Below are 14,402 nucleotides of genomic sequence, written 5' to 3'. Positions count from 1 at the left end.
GTCAATACTCTTTATCTACCTGCAGATTCCTTACCAATCCCCTGTCCTTGATAAAATGTATAGGCCTTATAATAAGATGCCAGGTGAGTTTGTTGCACTGCACCAGTTCAATATAGACATTATTCTTTTCCCCGCCTTGAGAAATGCAGTTTAAAAACAGATATGAACTGTCATTGAGGCATAGGTGGAGGGCAGATGGGGAGCCATATGGCTCTAGTGACAAGTGACATCACCACTCTCCACTTCAGGTGTTGAGATGTATTCAGTACTTCATACCTGTGCTGGAGAGATGTGTCCGAAGTTTCTGGATCCAGACTGGCTCTTGGGCATTTCAAAGGGGAGGAATGTGCAGGTAGATAGAATATCCACCAGAGAGATCATTAGTAAAGGTAAGTCACTTTTTCCTCTGTTTCTGTTGTGCCTCTTCATCCATTGGTCTGCGCAGTGGTAATTCACATGTTGCTTCCTTCCACCACAGCAGATGGCATGGGGCAATGGAACAGCCCGCGCCCGTCATTGGCTGTTGTCACTGTGATTAACTACGTATTGCGTGTGCACATCCTCCTAAAAGTAGTTCAATTCATTTGGAAGGACTGGTGGGAAAATCGCCATTTATTTTGGTCGAGCTAATGTTTGGCTTTTACTTTTTGCAAGGAGGGCAACGAGGGATCAGAATGTAGCCCTGGTGATTGGCAATTCAGGGAGGCCCTGGCCTGACAGTTCTGGTGGGACTGTTATCATTGGAGCAGGGTCAAAACTGATTTGCATATGGCTGGGTCAAAAAAGAGTGGCATGGTGGGTGAAAAACAATTGATTGGGATTCGGACCTAGCGATTACCAGTGGCTGAAATTATTTCAAGCATTCAATCCATCACCTTGTTGTTGTTACAGTTCAATACTTTCTAAGGCATTGGATCATTCATAGATTCGCATGCTTGAAAACTTCCCTATCACCTGCCTGGGAGCCTTCAGTAGCCAATGTTTTATAGCATGGTATCTGTATACAGAACAAACTTGGAAAAGCCATAAACAACATCAAACCATCAGCCTCCTTTTATGACCTGAAGTCTGACCAGATAGAGAGGCAGGCACTCATGTCTACTGTCTTCAGAGACTCCAACTGCCAGATTTTTCACTGCACGTCAGTGAAAAGGGAACTCTCAAAGACTCTGCTCTAGTCACACACACACACACTCACACAAATAGCTATATAGATAGATCTATAGGTATATATTGTTATATAGATGTTTCATCAAAACTTTACTCTAGCTGGATTTGTTTTCTTCATATTGCTGTTGCTCGCAAGTCTGCAAGAAACACACTTGTCATGAAGTGCAACAGGGAAAGGAAGATTTGCAGAGATGATAAGCATACCCTCTGTATTATCTGTTTACTCCTGCATCATGATTTAAGGCACTGCAATATCAGCCTGAAAATGTCAAAAAGACTCTGAGAGATGGAGACAGTCATTTAATATTTTTGCTTCTCGATGAAAACTATGATGACAACAATTCAAATAGGGTTTATAGTGGTAATGACTTGAAAGCCGATTTAGACAGCCAATGATGGTAAGGATAGAGAAAATGATGGGGAAAAGGGCATACTAGAGAGCCAGAATGGGATTAATAAGTTGCTCAAGATAATTAGTGTCCTCTATCGGAGGCTATGGATTCGCACTTTGATGTCATCGGAAAACACCATACGGTTATCAAAAGAGTGCCTGCATCTTCTGCTGAGAAATCATATTTATTTTTCTCCTTCAAAGAGAGAGCTAGAAGATTGAAAAGGGTTATTCCTATTTTCGATCAACTGTGGGAGGAAGATCTCATCATGAGAAATCCTACTTGTAGGCAACTGGATTACTGTTTGAAGGGTTGAAACCCACTTAAAGCAGCAATCACAATTCTTCTCAGGGTGAAATCACAAACAACCCTAAATTAACCTGTGCTCAACCCTCGGGTAGCTTGCCACGTAGCAGTCAGGCTTAACTCAGAGGCAATATGTATTTGTGCAACTCTTCAAACAGTAACACAGTGAAAACACACAATAGAAAAGAACCCACACCAGTGTAGTAGAACCAGAGATATGTAAGTTTTAAGATTTCAGTAAAAATAGCACCAAAAAGCACGAAGCACCAATTGTGTATATCTGGTAGCGCCAAAGCGATGCGGCGATGCTGCGGTGCGAGATCCTGCGTCATGGTTGAGTATCCCATCGACCAGTGCTTGCTGAGCGAAATTCGGCATCGAGGATGCTTCAGTTCCAAGGAGGTGCGAGGCTGTGATGCCTAGTCCGGCATCATTGCCAAGGCTGCCGTCGCCGAGGGATGTGAGGGTCTGCGCTGAGAATGCGTCTCGCTACGGCAGTTCAGATGAGGTGGCGGGCTGAGGTGTAATACAGGTCTTTGCGACTAAACTGATCCACGCAGCAGTGGCAAAGCATCGGTTCAGCTCGGGGTTGTGCCACACAGCAGAGGAGCTGCATCAGTTCCCCTGGATCCACAGAGGCTGGCAGAGCAACTTAGGCCCACTTCCAAGTGTCCAGGGCTGGGGTGGCACCACTTGAGAGGGTAGACTGACAGATGGCAGAGTTCAGATGCTGGGTTCAAGGTTGTGGGTCCCTTCTGTCCATGAGGCTGTAGTCAGGAGGCCAGCCAACTAGCCCTTGGAGTCACTCTGGGGGCCTGGGTTCAACAAACACAGGTCCATTCCTTATCACCCAGGCAAGAGGGCAGCAGGTCAGCACGGCAAGGCAGCAGTCTAGGAAGACAGTAGTCCAACAGGCCAGCAGTCCTGCAGAGTGGCAGTACTGAAGCAGCACAGCATTCCTTCTTCCTGGCAGAGTACCCACAAGTCCAGAAGTGTACTGAAAAGGTTGTGTCAAATATTTATACCTGGTGCCCTTACTCTGGAAGGTGGAAGAATCTACTAAAGGTTTCCCTTTGAAGTCCCCGGGCATCCTGCCTTCCCTGTCCTAGCTATAGACTGACTACAGGTGGTTTGCATACCTTTGTGTGGAGGCAGGACCCAGACTATTCAAGTGTAAGTAGGGCTGTGCCCAACTCCGACCTCCCATTCTGCCTGTGATGGCCCATCCAGGCACACCTAAGCTCTCTATTGTGTGTGGCTATGCAGAAGGAATACACAAAGCCCAACTGTCAGTTACACCGAGTCATGAGGCCCAGAGCCAGGCTACAGGCACTGTTGGAACTGGTATTTTCTGGTTGGCTGGGGCGGTGCCCAAGCCAAGCAGAACCTAACACTCCTGTCAGGATTAGGTGATTAGTAAGTACACTCACTATCTAACCTGCACTCACCTTTGAGTAGCTTGGCACTGAACAGTCAGGCTTATCACAGAGGCAATGTGTAAAACATTGACACAACACTCTCACACAATAAATACACTGAGCGTCACAAAAGAGACTTCACATGAGGTGTATATAAATAAAGGTGGTATCCAACACACACATTGACTAACACAATATGAACATCATGTATTTCTGAGCATAAATCCCACTTTGAAATATTACTAGCAGTACTAGGCCAAACAGTATTAAAATTACATCAGTAATATGCACACTTGGGAAAAATCCTATTTTACCCCAGCACCCAGGCAAAATAAATCAATTAAAATTCACACATTTCTAGGGTGCACCCCAGGTCACAATGATATCAGGAATGTGTACACACAGGAATTTATAACACTTTTCAGCAGCACTGTGCGCCTATGCCTCAAGGATAACGAAAGATGATGAAACACATAAGTAAAGCAACACTGCTGCACGGTGCAAGTATTAACAGTCTGTTCTCACGCAGCACACTCTCCCACACCCACAGCACCATAGTGCGCTGCAGAGGATACCGGCAAGTCCATATGGAACACAAATGCACTCGGCACCATAACGCAGTGCACATTACGTCCACCTGGTCAGTTGATAATATGAATGTGGACCATCCACATATCCCATCCACACCGCTCAGTTACCCCTCCCTCCCCCACTCTGCCCACAGGTTAGAGTCAACAACCCCCAACCCTTACTTTACCGGCTTAAGGCTGGAGTCACACTTAGTCAGAGACCCAGGGGAGAAGGCTGGAGTAACTATCAGGGTAACTAGCTAACAGTCTACAAATGGGGGGTTGGCCACTACTCTGGAAGTTCACCCACTTTATGCGGAGCAGAAACGGCTAGAGGCTGTCCCAGTTCAATCAAGAGATCTCTCAATTTGCCTTCCGCCACCAGTCCAGTTCTGTGAAGCACAGGAGGAGAGGTGTGGCGCAGCACCCAGAGCAGCTGACTTTGGAGCCCGGGGCTCACTGTTTGATCAAATGCACACACATAGGCCTGCAATGGCAGGCTTGAGACATGGTTATAAACACCAGCTGAGCACAACTTCCTAATGTGTAGGCAGGGCGCGCGCACCTTCAAATGCATTACAGTGTGAAAGTGCCCAGATCCTAAGTCCACAAAAGAAGAATCCGCAAAACCCACAAGGAAAAAGCAAATAGTTTAGGGGAAAACTACCTCAAGAGTATGAGGTCTAACAGGCACTAAATGGCTAAGGCAAAATTGTAATTTAAAATCCAACTTTACTATAAGAGTGGATTTTTCATTACAATTCCAAAGACACCAAACATGAACTGGTTATCTGTTCCCATTTGGAAATCAGCTTATCTAATGTAATAAATAAGGTAACTTCAATGTTATCCTATGAGAAAGGTAGGCCTTGTAGAAGTGAAAAACTAATTTAAAGAGTTTTTCACTACCAGGACATGTAAAATTTTAAATTACATGTCCTACTTTTTAAATGTGTTGCACCCTGCCTGTGGGCTGTTTAGGGCCTGCCCCAGGAGTGAATTATGGGAATCAAAGAGGAAGGTTTGAGCCTAGCAAAAGGTGTATTTTACCAATTCCTAATGGAAGCTTACAAACTGCACACACAGGCTGCAATTGCAGGCCTGAGGCATGTTTCCAGGGGCTACTTAAGTGGTGGCAAAATCAGTGCTGCAGGCCCACTAGTACCATTTAATTTAAAGGCCCTAGATACATGTCCTACCTCTTTACTATAGACTTCTAAGTAAATTAAATATGTCAACTGGGAATAAGCCTATGTTTCCATGTTTTAAGAAATGATCACATGCACCTTAGCACTGGTTAGCAGTGGTAAGGACAGCAAAAATTAAATCATCAAAAAATGGTGAAGGAAGGCAAAAGGTTTGGAGGAAGACCACCCTAAGGCAGACTTGAACAACACTGATACTATTTCACCAAGCAATTCAAATACTGATAAGAAATACAAGGTTATTTACTATTCACCGGCTTGTCTCACTAATCAAGTGAAGGCTAAATCATTGATATCCGCAACTGCTCAAAATGGACTCAATGAATCCCTCCACATTCTGCACAGACAATTGGGTTTAGAAATCATAAAAACAGGTTACACTTTAGAACTTCTCCAGCTTCCTCTGTATCATCCTCTAGTGGAAGAGATTTACAACCATCTTCAAGAATTAAAAGAGGAAATAATTTTTCTTAACAAGGTTGTTATAGAGTTTGTGTCATAAGATCAAAAGCAGAAGATCTAATTCCAGATTTTTTTGCTATACAGAAAGGTTCAGGAGAGGGAGGTCCAAGTTTAGATTAGAGAAAAATAAACAATCATCTAAAGAAGCAAGGTATCAGGCTGCCTACTTTCCAAGCACCCCACCCCTCCCGCGTTCATACAGGAAACGATCTGGCATCAGTCGACCGAGAGGACGCCTATTTCAGTATGCGATTCATCAAAATCACAGATGTCAGCGCTTCAGGGTGGACTGTGTGCATTATCAGTTCAGAGTTCTCCCATTTGCCCTGAAATCAATGGCATGTATTTTTTACGATTGTACAACTCCAGTAGCAGCTTTGTTAAGGTGGCAAGGCTGGTCCATCTACCATAATCTGGACGATTGGCTCATCAAGGCTCCCTCTTATGTTCCAGCGTCAGCAGTGGTACAACACACAGCACCCAGTGATTAATTTGAGCCTGGTCCCGGTGCTCAGCACCAGCACTTTTCATGAGCACCAGTATAGGACACATTAATTTACGGGGAGAGTAAGTGATTTGCCCAGAATCACAGGATGTTGAGCCGAAGCCGAGTCTCGAACCTGGATCCCCAGCGCCAAAGTTCACAGCTCCGGCCATTACGCCACATCCTCTTCCCACTTTCATGTTAGTACTTGGTTCTGTTCTAGGCAGCACTAACAGTATAAATGGACTGGTGCAAGCTGCCCCCTGATGAGAGCCCCCGCACTTGTTTTTTTTACAAATTATCCACTGACAGCACCTCTCTCCTTTCTTCTCTAGGATGGGCAATAAATGCAAGGGAATCAGTTCTCTATTTTTTCTATGGCCAAACATCAGCACTTTTGTTATGACAGTATATCTGACAACAGAAAGAGGTGTGTTTCTTCAAGAGAGGGGAGAAAGGCCCCTATCCCTTACTCGCCAGGTATTAAGCGTTGGTCAAAAGGTGCTGGTTCTTGCCCGATGACAGGGGGAGACCCCTATCCCAGAACACTGAACCGAACCGAATAGAACGCTCGTATCAGGCATTAGCCAAGACTTGAGAATCCTACATTAATTTACCTAGCACATCGTTGAAACTTCTTATTACAGAAACACCCGCCCTGAAGAAGCCCCAGGCCTATAGGCCATGTAGGGGGCGAAACACGTGTTGGCTGTGCCACCTCTTTTTCTCATCCTTCATACCCACTCCTATGTGAGAGTGCAAATAAAGGACTTGTTCACCTCTGGATCAACTTGTTTTGAATTGGAATTTGTTCCTCCAAGAATTAAAATATATCAATCTTGCCTAGACAAACCATGAGAAAGAGGTGTGTTAACTTCCAGTAAATAGTGTCCCATATTCAGTCACGGAACAGGGTAACTGTAAGGAAATTGAAAGTGCTGCTAGGATGCATGTCGTAATGTTCCTCAATAACTTCTAGAGATGACACCTCTTCAAACACAATTAAATATGCAGTGGTGCCAAAAGAAGGAAATTGAAATGTAATACATATAAAATTGATGAAAAAGTCGCATGGTGGGTAGAGAGGGGCAACCTTTATAAAAAGTCTGTTATTAGTGTCCACAAAGCTTCATCTCAATTTGACAACAAGTGTTTCACAAATAGTTTGAAGAGTGCATTTGAGTGGTGCATGTGCCCCTGGAAAATGGTTTCAGTTTGAATCCATACTTCACATCAACCTTTTAGAACTTAGGGAGAGATATAGGCCCTCAGGACTTTTCATCTTCAGGTTCAGAACTTTCAGTTGCTTTTTCGTATGGACATCACTACAACAATGCACTACATCTCCGAGGGGGTGATGAAGGGGTTAACAAGTCCTCTCCTCTTTCCATGAGGAGCTCAGAGTCTGTGGTTATGGGCACTGTAGAACAGAGTAGACCATTATGTGGAACTTGTAATCCAAGGCAAAAATAACAAAGTCCAGAGATCCTGATTCTGGATATTGATTCCAATGTGGTTAAGTGATGGTGGAGAAACTATGCTTGAGACTCTAGTCCTTTCCAGCCTCGTATTGCTAAATGTAACATGAAGTATTTGAGCATTTGTTCCTCCCTTGAAGGTTGTCAATTACATCCAGTAGGATGATTCATTTTTTAAGGCAAAGAACGACTGTCATATGATGTTTGTATAAGAAAAATTGCTTTTTTTTGGCATCAGCATTTTTAACATTCCATCATACCAAGTTTTGCTCTTTTTAGGAGAGCAACAGCCGACACGTATTTCGCCCTTAGTGGCCAGTTTGGCCAGGGCTTTCTCAAGGCTAAAGTCATACGGTGGTCATTAAGGCAATAGAAAGATGTGCAGTCCACAATAATTTAAAACCAGCAAATTATACAGTTGTGGCTGTCGAACGAGGCAGCACGGTCACGGGATAATCCCAGTTGAAAATTATCCTTGTGATGTACGTGGAACTTGTACCTGGAATACGTATGCTGGTTCTTTATGTCGTCAAATTACAGAGACTCATGAGAGGCAGTTGAATCTCATCTTCTATCAATGAGGGACACTGGATTGGGACATGTTCCGAATCCATCGAAATCACAGGTGTCACCACTATGCAAGCAGGGGTCCCTGTACAGGGGTCAAGGGATAAGCGGTAGTGTTTTCCTCCAGTCCGCTTAGTTCTCGTAGTTCTTTGCAAATAAGAAGGGAGTCCTGCAGGGCAATTCTGATGCCTAGTGTGGTTGAGACAGCTCTGGTTTTTAGAACTGTGGAACATGTCAATACAAACTCCAGTGCAGTTTAAGCCGAATCTGCTCCTGTTGACATGGGACAATGCCCAGATTCTACACCATGGTCCTCGCTACCTGTAGCTAACTACTTGGCTCTTCAAGACTTAGAATTTGGTACTTTAGATTTGAATCTTTTTATTGTTTATAGGACAAAACAAGATGCAAGGCAACATGTAGCCCAAATTGTGGGCCAAAGATATTTACAGTGTTATGTAACACATCGTAAAGAAAACAGGAGAACCACCACCCAGCCTCAAAATGTCCCCCTTATACCCCGCCCTCACCCTGTCGGCATCAAAAGAAATAAAAATTCTTATGGCCTGGGATGTATCAATGTGTAAAGAGTTGGGCCTGGGCTTGTTGCAGCGCAGGGAGTCGAAGCAGTCGCAGGTATGTGGGGCAGGTTAGCTCGCGGAATTCTGAGCATAGCAGGGCTATAAAGGGATGCCACAAGTCAGCAAAGGTGGCCCCGTCTCCCTAGAGCGAGAGATAAATGTGCTCCATACCAAGCACATACCACAGCCTGTGCAGCCACCCTTGTAATGTGGGAGTTCTGTTCATACCCCGGTGGGATAATATATTCTGTAGTGCCGCCCCCAGAGCTATTCCCATCTGCCTACCCCTACGAGATTTAAGGGGAAATGTAAGCCTGTCAGAAGGGTCCAGGATAACATACCGAGAAGCGTAATATTGTAGTGTCGAAATGTTTGTCAATCTCCTCTAGGATCTGTTCCCAGTACTGTGTGAGAGCAGGGCAGTCCCATAACAGGTGTAGCAATGTACCCTTCTCCCCACAACCCCTCCAACATCACGGGGAATGGCTAGGGTCACACCTATGAAGTCTGGGGGGGTGAGATACCAGTATGTCGCAATCTTAGCAGCGGACTCTTACTAGAGGTATTGCACGCTGCATGTCAGGCCCTGTAAAAAATGTCACTCCATTCTTTGGGGGATAGTGTCCGTCCCAGTTCCGTCTCTCATCTCCTCTGACCATTAGATTTTGACTGCTGTTCCGGGGGAGGGGGGGATTTGGGGGGTAGCATGTGGTAGAGCTCCGTGATGAGCTGTTGGTTCGACTGTTTGGAGAGGAGCCACCTCTCGTACGGGGTGAGCCTCCTCTCCGCTCCCTTGCGTATCTGAGGCTGCATTATCCAGTGGCGTATCTGCTGATAGTGATAATGTTCGGTTTCAGGTATTGCAAAATCCGATCGGAAATCTTCAAAAGAGAGAGGGCCCTCAGTGTCAAACAATTGGCCTATCGATCTGTGTCCCTCCCTACCCCAGTATCTAAAGGCCACCACGTCCAGGCCCGGGGCTAAGTCAGGGTTTTTAGTGATAGGGGTGAGCGATGATGGGAAAGTGGTGAGGCCGTGTGTAGCAGTTGGGTCCCACGTCCTTAGGGTGGCCCGTATAATTGGCGATCCATAGAGTCCCGGACGGTCGGGAGTCTCTGCGAAGAGAGGAAATCTTCCACAGAGACTGGCCATCTAGTGCCTGCTCCATGAATAACCAATGTATCTCAAATTCCGCTGGGCCCACAGCAACAATGGACGCAGCTGGGTAGCCCTATAGTAGCGAACCAAAAGAGGGATCCCCAAGCTTCCCTCCCCAGGGGGCCGAAAGCTCAAATCCCTACTCATCCTAGATTTTTGGTCCTCCCAAAGGAGAGGAACTCTTTATGAAGCTGCTTCAACATACAGAGACGGGGTTCCATGTGCAGGGTTTGAAATGAATATAAGATTTTACGTAGTACGCACATCTTGAGGGCTGCCACCCTACCCAGCCAGGAAAGGCTAAATGGCCGCCAGCGATGCAAATCACGGCGAACATGAGCCAGCAAGTGAGTGTAATTCACAGAGACAGTTTCTGAGGTGGATACCATCAGTTTGATACCTAGGTAGGGTATAGCCCTCTGATACCACCAGATAGGGCAGGCCTGATTAATGATGGCAACAGTCTGTGGGCTCAAGGAGAATCCTAGGGCTTGCGATTTGGTCACGTTAACTCGAAAGCCTGAAACGGGCGAAAATGATTCTGGCTGAGCAAGGAAAGCTGGTACCGACGTCGTAGGGGTTTCCAGCATAGCGATTACATTGTCCACGTACAAGCTAATGGTGTGGCGTTCGGCCCCAAACTAAACCCCTGTAACCTGCTGATCATCCCGCACCCTTTGCGCCAACGGCTCCATGTACAAAGCGAACAGCAATGGGGAAAGCGGACAGCCCTGTTTCGTGCCTCTTGTTATTGGGAAAGAATTGGACTTGAAGTTATTTATCCAGACCGTGGCCAAGGGATGGCTTTAGCTGCTGAATACCCATCTACGGAATCGTCTCCCCACCACAAAGCGCTCCAGTGTGGCCTCCAGGAAGGGCCAGTGCACCCTGCCAAACGCCTTTTCCACATCAACAGACAGCACCGCCCGCTCCACTGACTGGCGATGTGCCTTATCTAGGAGGTGGAGTAGCCTCTTAGTGTTGTCGCTACATTGCTTAGACGCCACAAAACCGGCCGGTTCGGGGTCTATTAATCCCGGCATTCACCACCCTAATCTGGCTGCCAAGATCCCAGTGAATATCTTAAGATCACTATTCAGCAGGGATATAGGCCTGTAGGAAGCACAATATCGACTATCCTTGCCTGGCTTGGGGATGACGAAGACCGACGCTAGAAGCATCGTGGGCGGTATCTCAGAGGTATCTCGATAGCATTAAAGAGTCAGGTCAGTACCGGACCCAAAATTGAGCAGAATGTTTTATAAAAAATAGTGGTTAACTCGTCCGGGCCTGGAGATTTAAGGAGCTTGAACCAAGCTATGGCTGATATGACCTCTTCGACCCGGATAGGACTGTCAAGAGAGGAAGTCTGATCCGTTGTTAAGCGAGAGTGTTTTATCCTTTGAAGGTATGTGTGGGAGTTCTACTCTGGGTTTTGTTGCGCTGAGTATAGCTCTGCATAGAAATCTCTGAACGCGCGGGATATCGCCGCTTCTTGCGTGCATTCGGCGCTCTGGGTATCGCAGACCATTTGAACTGTTGCCGCCTGGCTCTGAGCGCAAAGCTTGTGAGCCAGCCGATGGCCACATCTATCCCCCGTATAGAACAGGTGTTTCAGGCGCAGGGCAGCGTACTCCACTCCATCCAGGACTAAGCCAGCTTATTGGGTTCGCGCTGCATCGAACTGTCTCCATACCCGTGGGACTCCAGTGTGTTTATGTATCCCTTCTAGTTCCAGGACCCGCTTGGAAAGCTCCTCTCTCTTCTCCCTGCGCACCCTGTTGTCCTCTGAGGACGTGGCGATCAGATCGCCCCTTACCACTAGTTTAAGTGTTTCCCATAGGACACTATAGAGGTGTCCTGGGTATGATTGATAGATAAAAGTCCTCAAGCGTCTTAGTTAAGCGTGTGACAACCTTGTGGCAGTGAAGTAGAGTGTCCCTAAGCCTCTAAGAATATGATGGCCGAGGTGTGGGAGGAAGTGACAATGATTTAGTGATTGCTGCATGGTCATACAACGTCCTTGGTTCTATGGATAAGGCTTGTGCCGAGGAGGGAAGGGACTGAGACCCAAGAAAGTAGTCTAGTCTGGCACATGTCTTGTGAGCGTGGGAGTAGAAGGTGTAATCGGCTGTGCCCGGATGAAAATGGCACCAGATATCTACTAGCCCCAGGTCGTGTAGCCACCTTTGTCCATCCGCAGAAAAGCCCCAGATTGGCCCTGTCTCTGAGCTGAGCGGTCTAGGTGGCTGTCCAACACTATGTTCAGGTCCCCTCCTATAAGTACTTGCCGGTCTAGGGAGGATGTTAAATCCTCCTCCATGCCCTTCATTGTAGGTAGGCTCTCCGCCCGTGACGTTGCTGATTTGATCTCATGTACTTAACCGTTCTGTCCTTTCTGCCCTAAGGGGGCTGCCATGACTTTGCAGTGCTGCTATCATCTGAGGAAGCACAACCCTAGATAATATATCCGCACTCCGTGTGAACCTCATAGCCAATCAGTGCACCCCTCAGGCCTCGGCCCTGTTCGTCGCTATCTTGCAGTCCAGATACGGCTCTCGTGTCTTGGGGCAAATTAGAGCATGGTCCATCCCCAGGTCAGGCCCTGATCAACCACGTCTGCCAATGCATCTCGATGCGGGGGAGGGCCCCACCATCTGGGGGCGGCTAGCAATCAATGCCGACCTCAGGGCCCCAGCTCGGTAGCTCCTCCAGTCTGGGTCCAGTGCTTAGCCAGGGGACGGCCAGGAGATGTGAGTAATGCCTGTTGTACCCACCGTCGCTCCCTAGTGCCCTGCGCCCTGTATGGAGCGCCGTGGGAAGGGGGGGGGGGGGGGGTCGGAGCTGCACTTTTGTCAGGGTGTCTGTTGGCAAGGTGCTCTGCTGTTATCCTTCTTTGCCTCCGTGTCCGGCCACAAAGCTCCACTCCAGTCCCCCACCCAGGCCCTGGTGTCCAAGGGCCTACTCCCACTACAGCAGATCTATTTTCTGGAATAAGTCTAAAAGACACATGCTATGTAGCAACATAGAAGCAGATTTATATCTTTCTGTGCCAAGCATTACTCTATCAAAAAAGTCTAGGGCTGAGACATTGGTAAGACAGTTCTATGCAGTTTATATGCATGCGTGAACCTTATTCCCGCCTTCCGCTACATATATTAGAATGAAACTTGACTAAGGATTTTTTCTGCCGTTCGTTTTACTTGATTATCGTCCACTTTTGACAAAGGCTTTTATGCAACCTTACTCCACAGTCTTTTAAGAATTGGTATTTGCAAAAATGCACTCAAATGGTTTGGGGCTTTGCTCTATTCATGTTCTCAAAGGGTCAGCCTATCCCCATTTATGGCCCAAACCTCCTCGATCAAATGTGTCCGACAGGGCTCTTAAACCATTAATTACAAAGGAGCCGCATGCCGATGTGCGTCCTCAAATCAAGCAACAGAGTAGTGATAGTCTTGATGTTATGTGGAGATGGATGAAATAAGGGCATATTGCTATTCACCAGTAGCCCGATCGTCTGAATTAGTGCTGTCTTGTAAATATGTGAGAATGTTACTACGGTTGGTGGTGTGTTTTTGTCTGGGTACTTTGTCTGTTGGTCTGTGCATATTTGTGCCGGAATGTCTGTGGAATTTGGTATGTTTGCATACATTAGGTTGTTTGCTATACTGCTGCATGTCAGCATGGATATATGGTGTGTATGTGTGTGTACGTGTGTCTTTCTGGATGTCTGCATATTATTTTGGTTTGCTAATGCTTGTTAATAGTGAATTTTTCAATAGAATAGATTTTCTCACTTGTCTTTAAGTACTTCTGTTCAGATCAATAAATGTCCAAATCACTCCTTACTAAATTCCAGTTGCTGCATTTTAGCGTTAATGTTTTTGTCTCTCGTCACTGTATCCCTTAGTGGCATCGAATGCCAACAACCCAAGAGACGGATGGTTTTCAAGTGAAGAGGCCAGGAGACTTTAATGTAAAATGCACTCTTCTTCTAATGCTGGATCATCAGGTAAGCAAAAAATTCACTGCACTTTCACAACAACGAATTGCGCTATAGAATATGAAGAATTGACTTTCCAGACACTTATTTCCAAAATGTAATAATGTAAGCTGTGAAGCCCAATCTCACTTTATATGGGTTGGTGAAATTACCTCGGGGTTGAAAGTGATATTGGTGGTGCCTTACTGTCCCACAGTTCTGTTCTCACAGCGGAGTTAGTCTGGCGAAAGTTTTTCATAGGGGCCCTCAAAGGAGTTGGGGGGTATTCTCCAGAACGTATAATAATTAAGACAAAGACATCATTTTGAACGAAGCGCCTCTTCCTAGCAGAGAGAGGGATGTTCTTGCTCAGTGTTGGAAAACTCTCTGAACAACCCTTCGAAGTACCTTGCATCAGGCGTTAGATTAACGCATTTTAATGTTCGTGCCCGCATCACTGCATTAAAATGCATAAATCATGCATTCATAGCTCTCATACATGCTCTGGGGCTCATGCAGCGCTCCAAAAACAGGCTTGTACGCATCACTTAATGTCTGCACTGCCACACAGGAATTCATGCAGCCAGAGCCAGGCCTGGAGTACACGTTGTTATGGTTTTCTGGCAG

The 14,402-nt window shown here is 46.3% G+C and overlaps 1 pseudogene; it reads left to right on the top strand.

Annotated features, from left to right (window-relative positions):
- LOC146871398 (SWI/SNF-related matrix-associated actin-dependent regulator of chromatin subfamily D member 2-like) overlaps positions 1 to 14,402 on the top strand; it is a 626,025-nt pseudogene that overhangs the window by 240,893 nt on the left and 370,730 nt on the right.

Source organism: Triturus cristatus, chromosome 1_1 (assembly GCF_964204655.1).
Source record: "Triturus cristatus chromosome 1_1, aTriCri1.1, whole genome shotgun sequence".
NCBI classification, from domain to species: domain Eukaryota; kingdom Metazoa; phylum Chordata; class Amphibia; order Caudata; family Salamandridae; genus Triturus; species Triturus cristatus.
Note: the sequence above shows the minus strand (reverse complement) of the source record. Positions and strands in the feature narration are given on the sequence as shown.